Here is a 19436-nt window from a genome sequence, read left to right as displayed (position 1 = left end):
CATTTTCAAGGTAAAGAAGCTACCAGAACTGAGACCTCTTGGTTAACTTCTGCGTCTACTCTGCCAATGAGCATCTCCTAAATCTCCTCCTGACGCTTCACTGACACCCTTAAACTTCAGATTTACCAAGTCACTTAACGAGACTAGATTTAAACCCAAATGAGTTTTTAAAAGTATGACAGTCTATTCTAATAACTATGTGACCTTCTAAACTTTTTGCTTTTTCCTCTGATGAACTTTGCCCCAAACGTGTAGATTATTCCTTTGGGAGCTATGTCTGTTTGTCAGTCAGACAAAAATCATCTTCCCCAAATTTTGGAAGGGTGCAGGGTGGAGCCGCAAGCACAGTGACGCCCCATGGGCTTCTCTGAATAAGTTCTGAATTCGAGCTAAAACCATGTGATTTAGCTCAACTAACAGCAAACTACACATATCAGTGACCCATGGAAGGCTACCACCTGTGCAGAAATGCAGGTGGGTGACAGCAAGGGAGATGGACCACCCTCACTGTGTGTACTTCTGCCTAGATGCTGCTGATCTTAAGTTACAGCTTCAGGACAGCAATATCAAAGGCGAATTATTCATTTGTAGCTCTTTCCCTAAGGCTTCCTTGGTAGCTCAGACGGTAGAGAGTCTGCCTGCAATGCAGGAGATCTGGGTTTGAACCCTGGGTCAGGAAGATCCCCTGGAGAAGGACATGGCAATCCATTCCAGTATTCTTGCCTGGAAAATCACATGGACGGAGGAGCCTGGTGGACAACACCCCACAGGGTCGCAGAGTTGGACACGACTGACACACGGCTCTTTCCCTAATGAGCTGAGGCCTGAGTCACAGACCCTCTATGCCCACCGCCGCCGCCACCCCGCCCCGAGCTCTTTCGGCCGGCGTTTCCCCAACAGCTTTCCCGGAGGCTAGGAATTCCGAAGCCAGCCTTTCCTGGGACCGGCCCAAGCGGGGCCGCCCCGGTCTGCCCGCTGGGCGGCCGCCTCCTCCGAGTCTTACTCACAGCGCTACTTCTGCCCGCTGCTACCCGACGCCCCCAGGCCTCTGCTTGCAACATCCTTCCCAAACCTCTTAACTGGCTGAAACTTTCTGCGATTGCTCAAACGCCAGAGGGCCGGTCTCCCTCCCACCCCGGGGGCGCAAAAGACCTGCGCTGATCCGGATGTGGGAGTCGAAGTGTCGCGGGCAGGGAAGCGAGGGGCGAAAGAGGATCTTTTCCTTTACCCGTTTCCCTCCTCTGAGACCCGTTCTCCCGGGTCCCAGCCGCGCACCTCAGAATCCGGCCGGGTCGGTCTTTTCTCGGAGGCTGTATCCCGAGCTGGGGGCATCTGTTCCAAACTTGGCCAGCGCAGGCTCAGGTGCCCTCGGGTGCGGCTGCCTGCCGCCGCCCCGGGCGTCCGAGAGTGGGGTGGCTAAACCTCAGTCAGCTTGAGCATCCGGAGACCGACGCGTGGGAATCGAGCCGCTAGAGGGGTGGTGACCTTGGCATCCCCGGCTGCGGGCAGTGCTCTAGGCGGAGCAGAAGGGCGCGCCGGCCCGTGGGCCATCCCGCGCCCTGCTCTGCTTCGCCGCCGCCGCGGATGCCTCTGGAGCGCAGCGCCGCGCCCGCGCCACGGCTCCCGCCCGGACTCGCTCTCGCCGCGCGTCCTTCCGCGCGCTCGCTCAGCGCGGAACCTGCCTGGTGCGCTCGGCTGCTTGGATCCTTTAGCACCTAGCAGTGCTCGCCGCCTGGGCGGGGAGGAGGGCGCGGTTGACCTCCGCCCCTTCCTCTCCGCCCCTTTCGCCTTGAGCCGGACCCGGAGAAACTTCAGCACTGTACTCAGATGCTACAGCCCCCCTCCTCAGCATCACTAAGGCCCTCTTAGCTGCCCGACCACTTAGAGAAAAGTTTTGTTTCAAACTCACTCTCCAGCTAAAGGCGCCATCTCTACGGCTGTAAAATAGGAATCAGGAGAGCCGAGGAAAGCCCGCAGACAGCAGTCGTGACAGCTTATTGGAACTGTCAGATTGTAGTTTGCGGACAATTCATCCCAAATCCAGCTGAAAAAGAACAAACCAGGTACAAAGAAAGAGATGGTGCATTTGAGATGGTGGGCTTAGGGGCCGATACCCCCAAGAAGTGAAAAACATTCGGGCCACGTGTTTTCAATGGGAAGTCGCTGCCTTAGGAGTCTCTGTCACTTATAGGACTGGACTGTTTCTAGCTTTCTAAAGAAGGTGAGAAGGGAAAGGGTGAGGCGTATTCTCGAAGGACGCATGCAGATAAAGCAATAACATTTTAATGATTTTAAAAGCCCAGTAGTGAGAGAATTTCTAGTGGTGTATTTACTCAAAGAAACTAATAAATTTTGCTGAAATCGTTTTATAATCAAGTAAAGAAATATCCACTATTTCATTAGGAATTGTTAATTCAAGTCATTTTAATATTGTAACCACTTTTTGCTTATATTGTTTTGATCCGTACCTATTAATGTCATTTTCATAGCTTATGGAAATGTATTACTGACTTTTGCTCTTTTTGTCAGTAAAATATTGCCACAACTTATGTGGAAAACCAATGCCTCATGGAAATAAACCCTCTTTTCTCTGTTCTAAAATCAGAAGGGGCCTCTAAACTCCTAGAAATTAAAAAAGATTATAAAAGGCTACAGTGAGATAAATAAATTAGCCATTAACTATAGAAAAGAATGATTGCAGTTTTTCTCTGTGGTAGACACAGATTTTTTTTTAATGATATGAAATAACTTGTAAAATAAACTATTAGTCAGGTAGAGTCACTTGAAAATTCTGGTTAACCAAATATTCTAGTTAGTAGAGAAAGAGTATATCTGAATGACCAGTGTCCAAAAAACAACTATGTGATAAACCACATGGAAAATATGAATCACACAGAGTACTATTCTTTTAGTGATGAATATCACTTGATCACATTGGATACAATTATCTAGTTACTTATGCCTCTCCCACTGAACTGCATTTCTGCAAAGGTCTTAATTATCTCTCCATCCTCACCTAGGACTATCCTCCTGGTCACTTATTAACATTGTTTGAATTCATCAGTGGTACAACCAACATTTCCAGGATCACACTTCAAGATCTTAAAAAGTCCCCATCTCTCACTGGCACATCTCACAAACAACAGCTACTTAATCTACTGGGTAAAAAAAAAGAAAATTCTCATAAAAGCAATTTTAAGTCATAATGTTTATTATGTATATTCAAAACATTATTAATTTATTTTTAAAGTGCTAGATAAATCCTATTATTTTTAAAGTATCTACTTTGAAATAAAAGTGTCTACTTTGCATGTATTCTTGGAGTTCCATTTTTAGAATCCATTCCTAATCAAGATACATTTCACCTGAATCTCAATAAAAGATTCTAAAGAACCTACATCTCTTCTCAAGATAGAATATATTAGTATCAGTAGAGAAGACACTAACTAATATGGAAGAGTAAATAATTAACTACTCTTAAAAGAAAAAAATACATATCTGGCCTTATCACACCCAAATCTGACCCCTATTCAAAGTTCCCAATGGCAGCCTCTGACTGCTTATATAAGGAAGTACTAAGTCACTTCAGACGTGTCCAACTCTTTGTGACTCTATGGACTATAGCCCACCAGGCTCCTCTGTCGGGATTCTCCAGGGAAGAATACTGGAGTGGGTTGCCACGCCCTTCTCCAGGGCATCTGGAGATGGAGCACGAGTCTTCTGCGGCTCCTGCATGGCAGGCAAATTCTTTACTGCTGAGCCACCGGGGGAGCTCCAGTATAAGGAAGAGCTGGCAAACCAGCAGATGGAAACAAACAGATCAAAAATTAGTTGGTGGGTGGAGGGGGTGAGAGATGGTGAGGGGAGGAGATGGGAAGGAGGGTAGCTGATAAAATTCTTCTGAAAAACAGTAGTTGGTATCATTACTGCTGAGAAGCGGACGCACAGAAAACTCTTAACTTACACATTCATTCAGCAAATTTCTTGAGCGTCTACTTTGTGTTTCTAAGAGGCAGAAATACAGTTATGCGGACAAAACCTCCGAGCCCCTGCTCTGGTGTGGCTTTGAGGTGAGGGAGGGCACTTACTTTTGTGGAGCCTATGTCTAAAACCTTGATGTGATTTGGTGCCTTCCCTTTAATGGCGCCAAAGCTGATGTCAGCCTGTCGACAGGAGATAACATGACAGGTGTATGCTTGGCAATCACCTTCGTTCAGGATTAGACGCAGAACCCTGTGCTCAGAGAAGTGTGCATAATATAATTAAAGTCAGAGAAACCGGGACTCAACGACACTGAGGATGAAGCAAAAACTCCATAAAAATTAACAGGCGTGTTGAAGTTGATTTTTATAGTTTTAATAAAACTGTCTAGGAAAACTTTTCTGGAATTTACCATTGACATTCATGCTAGAAACTATGTCCCAGTGTGGCAGTAATTAAAACAATAACTTCTTTTTTTTTTAAATTTATTATGTAACTCTTTGAAACACCAAAAGTAACATATGTAATGCATTTGTAAGTTGTGAATTAAAATATAAAATAAACACCCATGCACCTACTATCTAATTTAAGGACTGTGTGGATTTCTTAGGGCTGCTGTTACAAAGTACTACAGACTGGGCAGCTTAAAATACTGAAACATATCTTGCAGTCTGGAGTTTAGAAATCCAAATTCAAGGTGTTGGCAGGGTTAGGTCCTCCTAGGGGCTGGCACCCCACTCCAGTACTCTTGCCTGGCAAATCCCATGGATGTCGGAGCCTGGTGGGCTGCAGTCCATGGGGTCTCCAAGAGTCCAACACGACTGAGCGACTTCACTTTCACGTTTCACTTTCATGCATTGGAGAAGGAAATGGCAACCCACTCCAGTGTTCTTGCCTGGAGAGTCCCAGGGGCGGTAGAGCCTGGTGGGCTGCCATCTCTGGGGTCGCACAGAGTCAGACACGACTGAAGCAACTTAGCAGCAGCAGCAGCAGCAGCAGCAGGGGCTGTGAGGGAGAATCTGTTTCGTATCCCTGGTGTGCCTTCTGATGACTTGCTGGCAGTCTTTATCATTCCCGGCTTTTAGACGCATCGCCCCTGCTTTCATCTTCACGTGCCATTCTCTCTCTTGGTCCTCACATGGTCATCTTCTTATAAGGAGACCAGTCATATTGGATTTGGGATCCACCCTACTCCAGTATGACCTGATCTTAATCGGTTACATCTGCAACAACCCTACTTCCTAATACAGTCACATTCTAAGACACTGGGAGTTTGGATTTCAGCATATTTGGGAGTGTGGGGGGAAAGTCATTCAATCCACTGCAAAGGCTATACAGGAACATTACTAATATTGTTATATCTATCTTCATGTTTCCATCTCCATTTCACTCTTCTGTATCCTCCCCCGGAGATAACAGAGACAACCACGATCCTGAATTGTATGTTTGTCATCATTCTCTTGCATTGTACTGTTTTATTACATAAATATGCATATGAGCCAATGTATTATTTAATTTTCCTTGTTTTGTAACTTAACCTCCTGTAACTTGTTTTTTTTTAACACAAGATTTATAAGATTCACAGATATTGTTGTGTGCAGTAAGAGTTTACAAAATTCTACAGTCACAAAAATTTGGATATCCAAATTTTCCAAATATCATCCTGTTAATGGTTATCAGGATTATTTCCAGTTTTCTGTTCTTAGGAAATAATCTACTCTGAATAATCCTGTATTTATCACTTTGTGTAGGAGTTTCTCTAGACCATATACCTAGAGTGAAATCACTGGGTCACAGAGTTTGAGAATGTCCAACTTTCCAATATAAGGCTGCGCCTAGGATTTTCTTTCATATTTGTGACAACACTTGGAATTGTCTATCTCTTTAATTATTACTAACCAGATGGTTGTAAAATAATATCACATTGGGACCTAAATTATATTTCTCTTTGCATTCCTGTCTCTTTTTCTGTGAAATATCTGTTTATCTCTTTTGTCCAAATTTTTACTGTATTCGTTGTCTTTTTACTAATTCTTTATGTGTTCTAGATAATAATTCTCTATCAGTTGTAGAGAAAACATCTTTTTCTAAATCACAGCTTGCCTCTTCATTTTCCTTACTCTCCTTGCTTTGCTGTCATTGTTTTACATGGCGCTTAATTTAATGTGATCAAATTTCAAGATCTCAAATCTCATCTTTTATGCTGTACTTTAGCATTTTTTCTGTCACCTTTTAAAAGCCTTTCCAGAACCTGGATTATAAGATATTCTACTACATATTTTCTAAACATTTTAACATTTGTGCCTTCCACATTTAACTCTTTAATCCTACAGATAATTATTTTTGAGTGTTTGTGAAGTAGGAATCCAGGGAGTTCCTCTATATAGATAACCAATATTTGTGGTGCCATTGATAAGTAATCCCACTATTATCGTTTGCACTGTCCTTTAAAATTCATATATTGAAGTCGTAAACCCCAACAACTCAAAAAGTGACCTTATTTGGAGATAAGGCCTTTACAGAGGTAACCAGGTTAAAATGAGGCCATCAGGGTGAGTCCCATTCAATCTGAGTGGTGTCCTTATAAAAGAGGGAGATTCAGAGACAGAGACACATACAGAGAGAACACCACGTGAACGTGAAGATGGCACAGTCACAATACCTGCCCTGGAAAGAGGCCTAGAACAGGGTCTTCCCTCACAGCCCTCAGAACAAATCAATGCTGCCAACAGCTTCATCTTGGACTTCCAGCCTCCAGAGCTGTGAGACATTTCAGTTATTTAAGTCACCCCATTTGTGATACTTTGTAATGGCAGCCCTAACAGATTTGTACATCCTCCCTTCCTCATGAATCTAACATTTATATATCTCATAGACCAATATCCAATTCATGGGAAAATAATTATTCCTTGACAGACCTACCATACTCACTGGGTTCCACTGGACTCCAGTTCCCCTGGAAAGTACTATTTGGGGAGTGCGATTGTTATCCTTAGGATAAACTCTGAATTCTTTAAGGTGGTTTTCAAGACTCTTCTTAATCTATGTTCCTACTTCTGCCATGAGGCTTAACTCTCCTTCCTCAGCCCTAAAACTCTTTGCCCCAGTCACACTGACATCCTCAGCTCCTATAACCTGTCGCTTGGCCTTCTGCCACTGCTATCTTTAGTAACCTTCCTTAAATCCCTCACACATTGCCTGATCCCTATTCAGACTCCAATGTTCAAAAATTAGTGTGCTTTCTGTACCTCACGCTAACTGCACGTCCATCATTGCCATTGTATGTCCAGCACTTTGCACATGCTGTGGAGGTGCTCAGGAAAGAAAGAATGGAGTGGACATACTTCAGAAGCAGAAATCCAAGCACAAAGAAGTGACTTGCCTGGTTAGAGTGGCAAATGCATGTGATAAAACCACATCTATCTGACCAAAAACCCATACTCTTACCAACACTTCGTATTGCCTCCGGGTTCAATAAGACATAAAGTGCTGTCCTTTATGTAGTTTGTTGCTGCTAAGCCTACCACCAGAAGGGCAGATGCCTGCATTGTTTTTCTTTTGGTACAAGGAGTTTTGCAATAATCCATCTACACTCTTTCACAAGATCCAAGACCCACAACGCCACTATTCTAGCACTGATGCTTTTGTTAATGCTTCAAGACAGGCAAAATGGAAAATCTAGGTGGTCGAAAAGAAGGAAAAAGTTGGAAGGAAACAGAAGAGAAAGATAATATGTACTGATTTTCTGCCCTTGGCCCAGCACTGTGATGAGTTCTTAAGTGTACACATCAATATTACCAGGTGGTTTTTCTATCCTCATTGCATAGAGGAGAGATGAGGAAACTGAAGCCCAGACAAAAATAAATTCTTTGCCCAAGATCACACACCTGTGCTGAAAGTGACATGCAAACCAAACCATAAAATACTCAGCAATTTCTGCTTCATTCAGGGATAGGGGGCCAGTGCAGATCCTCCTAAATCTCCTATCCATCCCCACATCTCCCCATTAGCCTGCACCCTGCTATTGGCTACTCCCACTGGAGCTCTGGGTGCCTATCACCATTCACTATTTATTCTGCACATTTACTAGACTCAAAGTGAGCAATGTGTTATGCTAACAAATTTTTAAATGTAGGGATCAGGTAGCCCCTGTTTCTGCCCTCAAGGAGCTTAAAAATCTAGACTGGCACGCTAGTTCTTGTTAATGACCCCCTGTTTTTTTCCCTCTTCTTTCCATTTCATCTTCATCCTTTTCCAAGATTCCATTAGCCATCTTCACATCTTTCTTCCTGTCTTATCTGACTTCAATATTTCATATAGATATCTAGGATCCAACTAAGAAGCAAATTTAATCCACCCAGTAACTTATTATTTTTAAGTGGCCCCTGAGCAGGTGAGACACAAGACATACAGTGTTTGACAAAAGTGAAGTGACAAGGACAATTTTGCACCAGGAGACAGAATGGGCCAGACACAGCATCACAGAAATTCCTGAAGGCACTGGGGTTCACAGACAGGGGCCACAAAGGAAGATTGTTTTGCAAAGAAACCGCCACCTTCACTTTTTTCTGCATGCTTACATATGAAAAGACATAGAATTTACAGCTATTGAGGACTGACTGTGTCTCAATGCTAAACGCTTTACATATATATTAAATTAACTTTTCCAAGAACTCTATTTAAAAAAGGCAAATCCATGACCCTCACTTTGCACAGAGGTAATTGAGGCACAGAAAGATTAAGGAGTTAAACTGCTTAACACAGAGAATGAATTCAGTACCAGGTCTGCTCAACTCCTTGATCCTAACTCCTGGCCCAACTGCCTCACTGGCAGCTAAGACACCCCTGCACACTGTGGTTTGACATGCAAGGTTTCCCAATATTGGCAGCTGTCACAGAACGTCCTTTTGTGGCTAAGTGGTTATCAGGGGTCATCATGACTCTTTATCTGCATTCAATACTTGTCTACGATTTTCTCATGGATTTTACTTCAGTGAAGTTTCAAAACACCGACATCCAAACCCAGAGCAAATCTGAAACCACCACAAAGATCATAAGACCATCCTTGCCAAAGTAAAGAAAATCCCCCTTTAAAAAAAAAACATTAAAAATGAGTCCCTTGCTGGAAGAAGAAAATATTGATAGATTCACTATTCCCCCAACTTGGCACAAAGGAGAAATTGCCTTCTCTGAAAGATGGAGCCATCTCAGGGGTGTAAAAAAAAAATATCCAAAAGCTGAACTCGAATAGGACTGCCTGCTTCAGCATGCAGCCAGTGCCATCTCGAAATTTCTCAATCATTTTAGCTTTGAATTGTGTATTTAAGTGAAGTCCAATGAGACAATGGAGCGTGCACCCCCAGCTGAGACCTCCAAATCCTGTACACATTCACCTCCCCAGGATGGGCCTCCCTGCCCCAGTCCCCTGTCCCAGACCTCAGCCAGCCTCCATCGACACCCTCACATGGTAACTGCTGCCATTCTTCACCGAGGAAGGGGCTAGCCACGAGATTGGGTAGGGTGGGCATAAGGGCCACTCTTCACCAAGGAAGAGGCCTGGCCATGAGCTTGGGTAGGTAGGGTGGGGATAAGGCATCTTGGGGCCAAGCATGGCTGCTGTACTCCCACTCCAGGTGAGCTTATCTGGGCTGGGGCAGGGCAGGCTTCTCACCCCCTCATCCAGGTACTGAGCACATCTGGGCGCAGAGGTTTAAGATCTTCACATGCTCAGTGGCTCAATCGTGTCCAACCCTTGTGACCCCATGAACTGCAACCCACCAGGCTCCTCTGTACATGAGATTTCCCAGGTAAGAATCCTGGAGTGGGTTGCCATTTCTTTCCTCAGGGGTCTCCCATCTACTATGACCTGAGGCAGTAGGCCCATGGAAATAGGGAGCCACCTGGCTTGATCCCTCTGGCCCAAGCCCCATACAGACAGTGCACATGGGTCCCTAGGTTGATGGGAGAAGGAACCCAGTAGCCATCAGGCTCAAGCAAATTCACACACACCTCAAAGACCCTTGGGTACCTGTGAGGGTTTTGTATTGACCCCTGTTCCCTGAGGGCCCCTCAGAAAGTTCCACTCTGGGGAATTTTCTCTCCAAGTCTTTCTCATTCTGTCTTGAGTTTGTCTCTTACCAGCTAGAGGCAGCCTTGAAAGACAAGCCACAAAACAGAAATTGTGTAATTTTGGTGACTCTGCACCCAAGTGAAATGTGATATTTGCATTTGAATTGGCATTGCACAATATAGAAAGGAACAAGAAAATTCATCCTAGTAATCTAACATTTTAATTTCTATTTTTTTAGAACATCAAGTAGCAAATAAACAACACCATGACAACTCCAGAGAGAGACCAAAAAAGGGAAAAAATTTATATTGTAGTATTTTTAAGTGTACTTTTCCCCTACTTTTTATATTTCTTTCTCAACTTCCACACATCAAACACTGGATCCAAGTTTTCTGGGTTCCTCTAGGCTACAACATACAATCAATAAACATTTGGTAAGTGAATGAATAAATTTCTGTAACAATTTTCCCTTATGGCATTAAAAACTCTCTACCTGCTAAAGTGACAGTGAGGCTGTGTCCTTTGTATTTTTGTATTTCCCTAAAACTCAGCATAATTCCTTTGTTGATGATCATTATAGTGTATTGAATCACCACATATACTTTTATTTTCCCTTGTCTCAGTAACTGTATCTCTGTAGACATTGTGAAGTGGAGATCAAAATTATAGGCTGAATAAATAAAAACAAAAAATACTCTCGAATTATCCAACACACAAGACAGAAAAAAAATTGAGAGGAAAAAGTCGTTCTCAGATGGAATTGTGCAACTCATTAGCCATCTTTTCCACAACTTGCTCCCAACCCAGGCAAAGCTGAGGCATCAATCTCATTTTCTAAATGCCAGTTAGAACTTATGCTAACATGGTTAAAGTTGTTTCTCCTCCTATCATAAAAATTTTTTAAATCAAATTGAAAGTTGAAAACTCTGCGTGGTCATAAATTTTTTTTAGTTCAAAAAATCTTGGCTCTCAGATGTGACTTCTCTGACAATAAGATGCTCTCATCTTGTGAAAGTGTCTGCCAGAACCAGTTATCACTAACCAGAGGGAACAATGTTGCTGTCAGAACGCTGTGTCCTTGACAAACAGAAACTTAGCTTTTCCACACATGTTGGGAGTTTGTCCTTGCACATCATCCTAATTGAGAATAAATCTTTATTCTCAACAGGACAATCATCAGACAGAAATGTCTTCCTTTCCAGAGGGGAAACATTTCTCTTACACATTGAATACCTTCTGCATCTCTGCCACAGCTGATGGTCTAAGCACAACTGAATTAGGCTGGGACTTTGTCTCAAAATGTGAACATTCTCCTGATATTGCTGTTCTTTTAAATAATCCCAAGTACCCAGTGGGTCAACATTTTAGCCATTTGTGATGCCCCCTCTCTCCCTACTCCAACAATGGCTCAACATGCCAACTTAGTCACCAATTTGCTGATTATCTTGAAAAAGTCACTGGACCCTTCTGATCTTCAGATGTTTCATCTACACACTGGAGAGCAAGAGGCAAGGGAGAGAGAAAGAGACATGGCAGGGCTAGTCTTTAGGATTCTATGTTGTTGTTTAGTTACTCAGTCATGTTCAACTCTTTTGCGACCCCATGGACTGTAGCCTGCCAGGCTCCTCTGTCCGTGGGATTTCCCAGGCAAAAATACTGGAGTAAGTTGCCATTTCCTTCTCAAGGGGATCTTCTTGACTCAGGGATCAAACCCACATCTCCTGCATTACAGGTGGATTCTTTACCACTGAGCCACCTGGAAAGCCCTAGGATTCTGGATTAGTTCTCCAGAAAAACAGAATAAATAAGGTATGTGTGTGCTTGTGTGACATTTGTGTATGTGCATATATACATTACAAATATACACAACACTCATATTCATATATACATCATGTATAAAATATATATTACATATGTATACTTAATATACTACATGAGTATTCAGCCCACAGGCAGACTCAGCAGAACCATGCTCCAGTTCGAGTCCAAAGGTAGACAGTTGGAGAATTCCCTCTCTCGGGGAGGCCTGCCTTTTTGTTCTATTCAGGTGTTCAGTGTATATACACATACACATACAGCTTAGTGGTTCTCTTTCTCTGTGGAACCTAATATAAAATCCTAATCCTACTCTTTGACCTCTACATGAGAACAACCATTCCATATACCAGGTGGGTGGTCAGGGCACGAGCACCTGTATAGCACTCCACACAGAATATGAATCACCCAGGGAACTAGAGGACAGAATTAAAAAACTAAGGGGAAAGCCATTTGTAAAGACTAGGTGAATGTAGTGGGATTAGTGGAAATGAGCTCACTGGACATGCAAGTGCCTAGGACTCATCCCACAGAGTCCATGGGAAAGTGTATGCCGGGAGCCAGCATGAGGAATCCCGCCTGTGACAAGGTCATGAGGAAGGAAGCCTGACAAAATGCAAGGACGTGATTAGGCTTCAGGGGTTCCCCCTGGAACCAAAACTAAGAATCTGCCTGCTTTTCCACTCTTCTGATATTCTCTGGGAAAAGTCAAATCAGGGCTTTAGTCTTCTGCATTTGAAAGGGATGTTTCAGCTCAAACCCCCTCTGATAACTCTCTAGCTTGCCTAACAGATTCCCCCGGACCTCTTACAGCTTGTGAATTGCTTGCAGCCCCCAACCGCGAGAGGCACAAAGCTTAAAAGCATCTTGAAGATACAAAGCCTTTTCTAAAGAGCTAAAAATCATATTGGTGACAGGATTTCACTGTTAACTAAATGATTGCTGCCAGGCCTCCATATTCTTTATCTTTTAGGCACCTGGGAGGATGTTAATCAATGTAAACGGGATATGGAAAAGATATATAGTAGTTTTGATGTTAGCAACATTAGAATTTTGAGTTAATTACTTTTCTTTTGCTGTAAATCACTGTACTCCTTTTACTTGTTATAAATTGCTGTATCTTTGCTATGTAAGAATGTAACTTTATTTAGTGCTTTCTGAGAGTGTCACCAGACTTCGGGAAGATCAACACAAATAAGTCTTCTGGTTGACAAACCCTTATCAGAAAAAAGGCTGTAAAATGTTAATTGGCCCTTTTGGGCGAAAGATGATGTAAATTACCTAAGACTTGCTTATACAACTAGGTGTGCAGAGAGAAAAGCCTGATTTTGATAAGCGTCTAGGCTGCTAGTGCTGCATAACTATGTGTTACCCATTGATCTCTATGTATAATCAAAAAGTATAAAAGGCCTTCTGAACAATAGAGGATGGGCAAGTCACTGGACTGGTTTCCCCCGTGTCTCCTCTCTAATTTCTGGCTGAATTCCCATCTGGGGCGTGGAGGCTCACCATGTCTGCTTACTTTTCCTAGCTTTTAAGATCCACGTGAGGGGGAGCCCAAGGTGGGGCACCCCCCAATATTCAAGAGGACGCTGGCGGCCTAATGTAGATGGTGCAAGCTCCTTGTCTGGAACTTTATTGGCTTCCCACGTAAACCAAGTTATCCAGCCTTCTTTCTCCACTTAATTTTCCTACTACACTATTTCTTCATAATCTAATCTCATATTAATAAATAAATAAGTTTTCCTCTCTGACTCTGTCCACCCTTCAAATTCCCTGGATCCACCGGGGCTGGACCCCAGCAAGTGTACTCCAGTTCCCCTTGGCTTGTGATCTGAGTCCACTGATAGCTCCATCAGAACAGGCCCATCAGAACAGGAATCTGCTGGAGAAGATTCTAGCAAGGACAGACACATCCTGCTAATTCTACCACTGGCTTACTCATTTATTCAACAAGCATTTATTTGTTTAGCTTGAACAAAGTTCTGGATGCAATGATTTTAGGCTTTCTGGAGTGAGTTTGCCATCACGTTATACAGCTAAAACTTAAGTGGACAAGAGACCTTTGATAGAACTGGCACCACCCAAATATAATACGTCAAGAAGAAAGAGAAGTTGAGCTCATAATTCACACCACATCTGCAGGTTATCTTAGAATTTAACCACATCAGGGTGTGGTATAGAAAACACACTGGGTAAGCCATGCTGCCACTGAAAGCCTGAAGGTGCTTGGAATGTGAAATGAAACACTGGTCTAGGATTAGACTGGCCATCACTGTGTCATTGTGCCTTCAACTTGCAAAGAAATCTCCTCAAGTGGTCAGTCTAGCTGTTTGGTCAGGAAGGCCTGAGGCTGACCCATCTAACTAAAACTTAATTACCTCTCCCTCATATGTAGATTCTACTAGTTTCAGATACATTAAATTCAGATACCAGTTCAGTTCAGTTCAGTCACTCAGTCATGTCCAGCTCTTTGTGACCTTATGAATTGCAGCACGCCAGGCTTCCCTGTCCATCACCAACTCCTGGAGCTTACTCAAACTCATGTCCATTGAGTCAGTGATGCCATCCAACCATCTCATCCTCTTTCTTCGCCTTCCACCTTTAATCTTTCCCAGCATCAGGGTCTTTTCTAATGAGTCAGTTCTTCACATCAGCTGGCCAAAGTACTGGAGTTTCAGCTTCAACATCAGTCCTTCCAAAGATTATTCAGGACTGATCTCCTTTATGAGGGACTGGTTTGATCTCCTTGCAGTCTAAGGGACTCTCAAAAGTCTTCTCCGACACCACAGTTCAAAAGCATCAATTCTTCAGCACTCAGTTTTCTTTATAGTCCAGCTCTCACATCCATACTGGAAAAACCATAGCTTTAACTAGACGGACATTTGTTGGCAAAGTAATGTCTCTGCTGTCTAGGTTGGTCATAACTTTTCTTCCAAGGAGCAAGCATCTTTTAATTTCATGGCTGCAGTCACTATCTGCAGTGATTTTGGAGCCCAAAAAATAAAGTCGCTCACTGTTTCCATTGTTTTCCCATCTATTTGCCATGAAGTGATGGGACCAGTGCCATGATCTTAGTTTTCTGAATGTTGAGTTTTAAGGCAGCCTTTTCACTCTCCTCTTTCACTTTCATCAAGAGGCTCTTTAGTTCTTCGCTTTCTGCCATGAGTGTGGCATCATCTGCAAACCTGAGGTTATTGATATTTCTCCTGGCAATCTTGATTCCAGCTTGTGCTTCATCCAGTCCAGCATTTCTCATGATATACTCTGCGTATAAGTTAAATAAACAGGGTGACAATATACAGTCTTGACAATATAAATGTAGACATAGACTATACCAAAAGTGCATGATGTAATCCAAGACTATGGGCCAGAAGAAGGAAAAAAAAACTGAGAAGAAATTACTTCATCAGAATTAAAAGCTTGACCTTAAAATAAGCAAATATTTATAAAATAAAAAGAGGCAATGATATCTGTTAAACTTAGTTGATTTCAAGTACAGTCATTATATATTTATAGTCAAAAGCAATGGAAAACTTTTGTCTCACACACATCATTGGTTGATTGATTTCATTCTCCCAAACTGGTATTTTGAAACTAATTTAGAAGATGTATGTGTGTCTATGGTTATCCCCTATTTAACTTAATAGACCAGACATTAATGACTTCCTCTTCCTAACAGTAGACTCTACAAAGGCTTACATAAATAGCCTGAAAACTACTTCTCTAATCATCCTCTGCCTCTCACCTTAATCACCCTGGCTATTTTTCCTGCCTTAGGGTGTGTGTACTCTTGTTCTCTCCATCCAGAATAATTTTCCCACAGGTAACCACTTAGCTAACTCCTTTTCCAACATCATGTCTTTGTTCAAATCTCACCATCTCAATGAGGTCTGTTCCCTAGTTATGCCATAGAGTGAAGCACCACCCCACCATACCTCACCAGCACCCTGCATGGATCAGGCCCTCTCCCTCCCTCTTACTCTGTGCTCCTTTTTCTCTTTTCCATAGTGTTTTCTACCTGCTAACAAAATATATGATTTCCTTATTTCTTATAACATTTGTGCTATCTCCTCTTCTAGAATGACATCTCCATGAATGCCTTAGTGTCCCATGGTGGCAGTAACAAACTACCACAGACTTGGTGGCTTAAGCAACACAAATGTCCTCTCTTACGGTTCTGGAGGTCAGAAGTCCAAAGTCAGTTTCCACAGGCTTCCATTAAGGTGTCAGCAGGGAGGCTCTGATGGAAGGATCCATCTCTTTCTCTTTTTTACCTTTTAGAAGCCATCCTCATTTCTTGACTTGTGGGCCCTTCCTATAACTTCAAAGCATGCTACTCCAATCTCTATCCTCTCCTTTACTGAAGGAAAATCTCTTTCTCCCTCTTGTAAAGACACTTCTAATCACATTTAGAGGCTCACAAGGGTTAATTCAGGCTAACTTCGCATCTGAAGGTCCTTGACTTAATCCTACCAGCAAAGTCCCTTTGCCACAAAAAGTAACATATTCACAGGCTCCAGGGACCATGATGTCAACTATTTTGGTGGGCATTTCTCAGCCTACCTCAATGAGAATAGGAATGTTGTCTGCTCTGTTCCCTCAGGTTATCTCAACCCAAACCTGGGACACAGTAAGGACTCAATAAATGTCAATTAGCAAAGTTAAACTGTATAAGGTAAAATCATACAAATAGTTTAAAATATTTAGTTGAGAATTTGAATATATAATATCTGATCTTGAGATGTGGTTTTTGCTGTTGTGCTTAGTTGGGTCCAACTCTCTGTGGCTCTATAGACTGTAGTCCACCAGGCTCAGTGGGATCCCTTCTGCTGTGAGATTTCCCAGGCAAGAATACAGGAGTGGGTTGCCATTTCCCTCTCCAGGGGATCTTCAAAACCCAGGGATGGAAGCTCTATCCCTTGCATCTCCTGCATTTGCAGGTGGATTCTTTACCACTGCACCACCTGGTAAGCCCCTCATAATGTGATAAAAGCATCCAAAGAAGCCAGACTGCCTAGTGTTACTCACATAATCTTTAACCTCCATCACATCTTAGAACATTTCTTTTTGTGAAATAAATGAATTCTCTATTGAATTGAATTGCCCCTGAATTAGACTGAAATATGACCTCTCTTTTGTTTCTTTTTAAAAAATTATTCCACTTTTTTGTTTTATGTGCTGTACAATTCTCTGTGCAGGACTACTTCTCAGGGTGCATACATTCAGAATTACTAATTCATAATGCTTAACTAGCCATTAGTCAACAGTTATTGAATGACATATTACTCTTGGCATGCTCTTAAAATGTTTATTACCTCACAGCAAGGAATTATAACTCCAGATAACAACCCATAATATTGACAGTCAAAAATGTATATTTTATCACTTGATTATTTGAGATTCATAAAACTTGTGGAAATAATCAGAAGCAGTGGTCACTCTCAGTCAAAAACTATCTTATCTTTAATCCACCTTGTTAAGCAATTGATCAGGCTATGGATATAGGCTTTGTTTATTTATTCATTTGTCTTGCTCCACCAAAAATCTGACTATGGCTTATAGTTTGAATAAAACAGATGGTTAATTTTTATCTTTTAATTTCTTTTTATTGAAGTACAGTTGATATACAATATTAAATAAGTTACAGGTGTACAATATAGTGACTCACAACTTTTAAAGATTATATTCCATTTAAAGTTGTTATATGTTGAGGTATGTTCCTTCTATTCCTGCTTTCTGGAGAGTTTTTATCATAAATGGATGTTGAATTTTGTCAAAGGCCTTCTCTGCATCTATTGAGATAATCATATGGCTTTTATTTTTCAAGTTGTTAATGTGGTGAATTACATTGATTGATTTGCGGATATTGAAGAATCCTTGCATCCCTGGGATAAAGCCCTCTTGGTCATGGTGTATGATCTCTTTAATGTGTTGTTGGATTCTGATTGCTAGAATTTTGTTGAGGATTTTTGCATCTATGTTCATCAGTGATATTGGCCTGTAGTTTTCTTTTTTTGTAGTATCTTTGTCAGGTTTTGGTATTAGGGTGATGGTGGCCTCGTAGAATGAGTTTGGAAGTTTACCTTCCTCTGCAATTTTCTGGAAGAGTTTGAGTAGGATAGGTGTTAGCTCTTCTCGAAATTTTTGGTAGAATTCAGCTGTGAAGCCATCTGGACCTGGGCTTTTGTTTTCTGGAAGATTTCTGATTACAGTTTCAATTTCCATGCTTGTGATGGGTCTGTTAAGATTATCTATTTCTTCCTGGTTCAGTTTTGGAAAATTGTACTTTTCTAAGAATTTGTCCATTTCTTCCACGTTGTCCATTTTATTGGCATATAATTGCTGATAGTAGTCTCTTATGATCCTTTGTATTTCTGTGCTGTCTGTTGTGATCTCTCCATTTTCATTTCTAATTTTATTGATTTGATTTTTCTCTCTTTGCTTCTTGATGAGTCTGGCTAATGGTTTGTCAATTTTATTTATCCTTTCAAAGAACCAGCTTTTGGCTTTGTTGATTTTTGCTATGGTCTCTTTTGTTTCTTTTGCATTTATTTCTGCCCTAATTTTTTAAGATTTCTTTCCTTCTACTAACTCTGGGGTTCTCCAATTCTTCCTTTTCTAGTTGCTTCAGGTGTACAGTTAGGTTATTTATTTGACTTTTTTCTTGTTTCTTGAGGTATGCCTGTAGTGCTATGAACTTTCCTCTTAGCACTGCTTTTATAGTGTCCCACAGGTTTTGGATTGTTGTGTTTTCATTTCCATTAGTTTCTATGCATATTTTGATTTCTTTTTTGATTTCTTCTGTGATTTGTTGGTTATTCAGAAGTGTGTTGTTCAACCTCCATATGTTGGAGTTTTTAATAGTTTTTCTCCTGTAATTGAGATCTAATCTTAATACATTATGATCAGAAAAGATGCTTGGAATGATTTTGATTTTTTTGAATTTATCAAGGTTAGATTTATGGCCCAGGATGTGATCTATCCTGGAGAAGGTTCCATGAGCACTTGAGAAAAAGGTGAAATTCATTGTTTTGGGGTGAAATGTCCTATAGATATCAATTAGGTCTAACTGGTCTAATGTATCATTTAAAGTACCCACAGCAAACATTATCCTCAATGGTGAAAAATTGAAAGCATTTCCCCTAAAGTCAGGAACAAGACAAGGGCGCCCACTTTCACTGCTACTATTCAACATAGTTCTGGAAGTTTTGGCCACAGCAATCAGAACAGAAAAAGAAATAAAAGGAATCCAAATTGGAAAAGAAGAAGTAAAACTTTCACTGTTCGCAGATGACATGATCCTCTACATAGAAAACCCTAAAGACTCTACCAGAAAATTACTAGAGCTCATCAATGAATATAGTAAAGTTGCATGATATAAAATCAACACACAGAAATCCCCTGCATTTCTATACACTAATAATGAGAAAGTAGAAAAGAAATTAAGGAAACAATTCCATTCACCATTGCAACGAAAAGAATAAAATACTTAGGAATATATCTACCTAAAGAAACTAAAGACCTATATATAGAAAACTATAAAACATTGATGAAAGAAATCAAAGAG

The 19436-nt window shown here is 41.6% G+C and overlaps 1 protein-coding gene across 3 annotated transcripts in view; it reads right to left on the bottom strand.

Moving 5' to 3' along the window:
- PTGFR (prostaglandin F receptor) overlaps positions 1–1684 on the bottom strand; it is a 64103-nt gene extending 62419 nt beyond the window's left edge. Inside the window, exon 1 of one of the 3 annotated variants that reach the window (XM_012162853.5) lies at positions 1229–1684. The gene's annotated coding sequence lies outside the window, so the exon portion shown is untranslated. 3 annotated transcript variants of the gene reach the window in all.
- Between the last annotated feature and the right edge of the window lie 17752 nt (positions 1685–19436).

Source organism: Ovis aries, chromosome 1 (assembly GCF_016772045.2).
Source record: "Ovis aries strain OAR_USU_Benz2616 breed Rambouillet chromosome 1, ARS-UI_Ramb_v3.0, whole genome shotgun sequence".
Lineage (NCBI taxonomy): Eukaryota > Metazoa > Chordata > Mammalia > Artiodactyla > Bovidae > Ovis > Ovis aries.
Note: the sequence above shows the minus strand (reverse complement) of the source record. Positions and strands in the feature narration are given on the sequence as shown.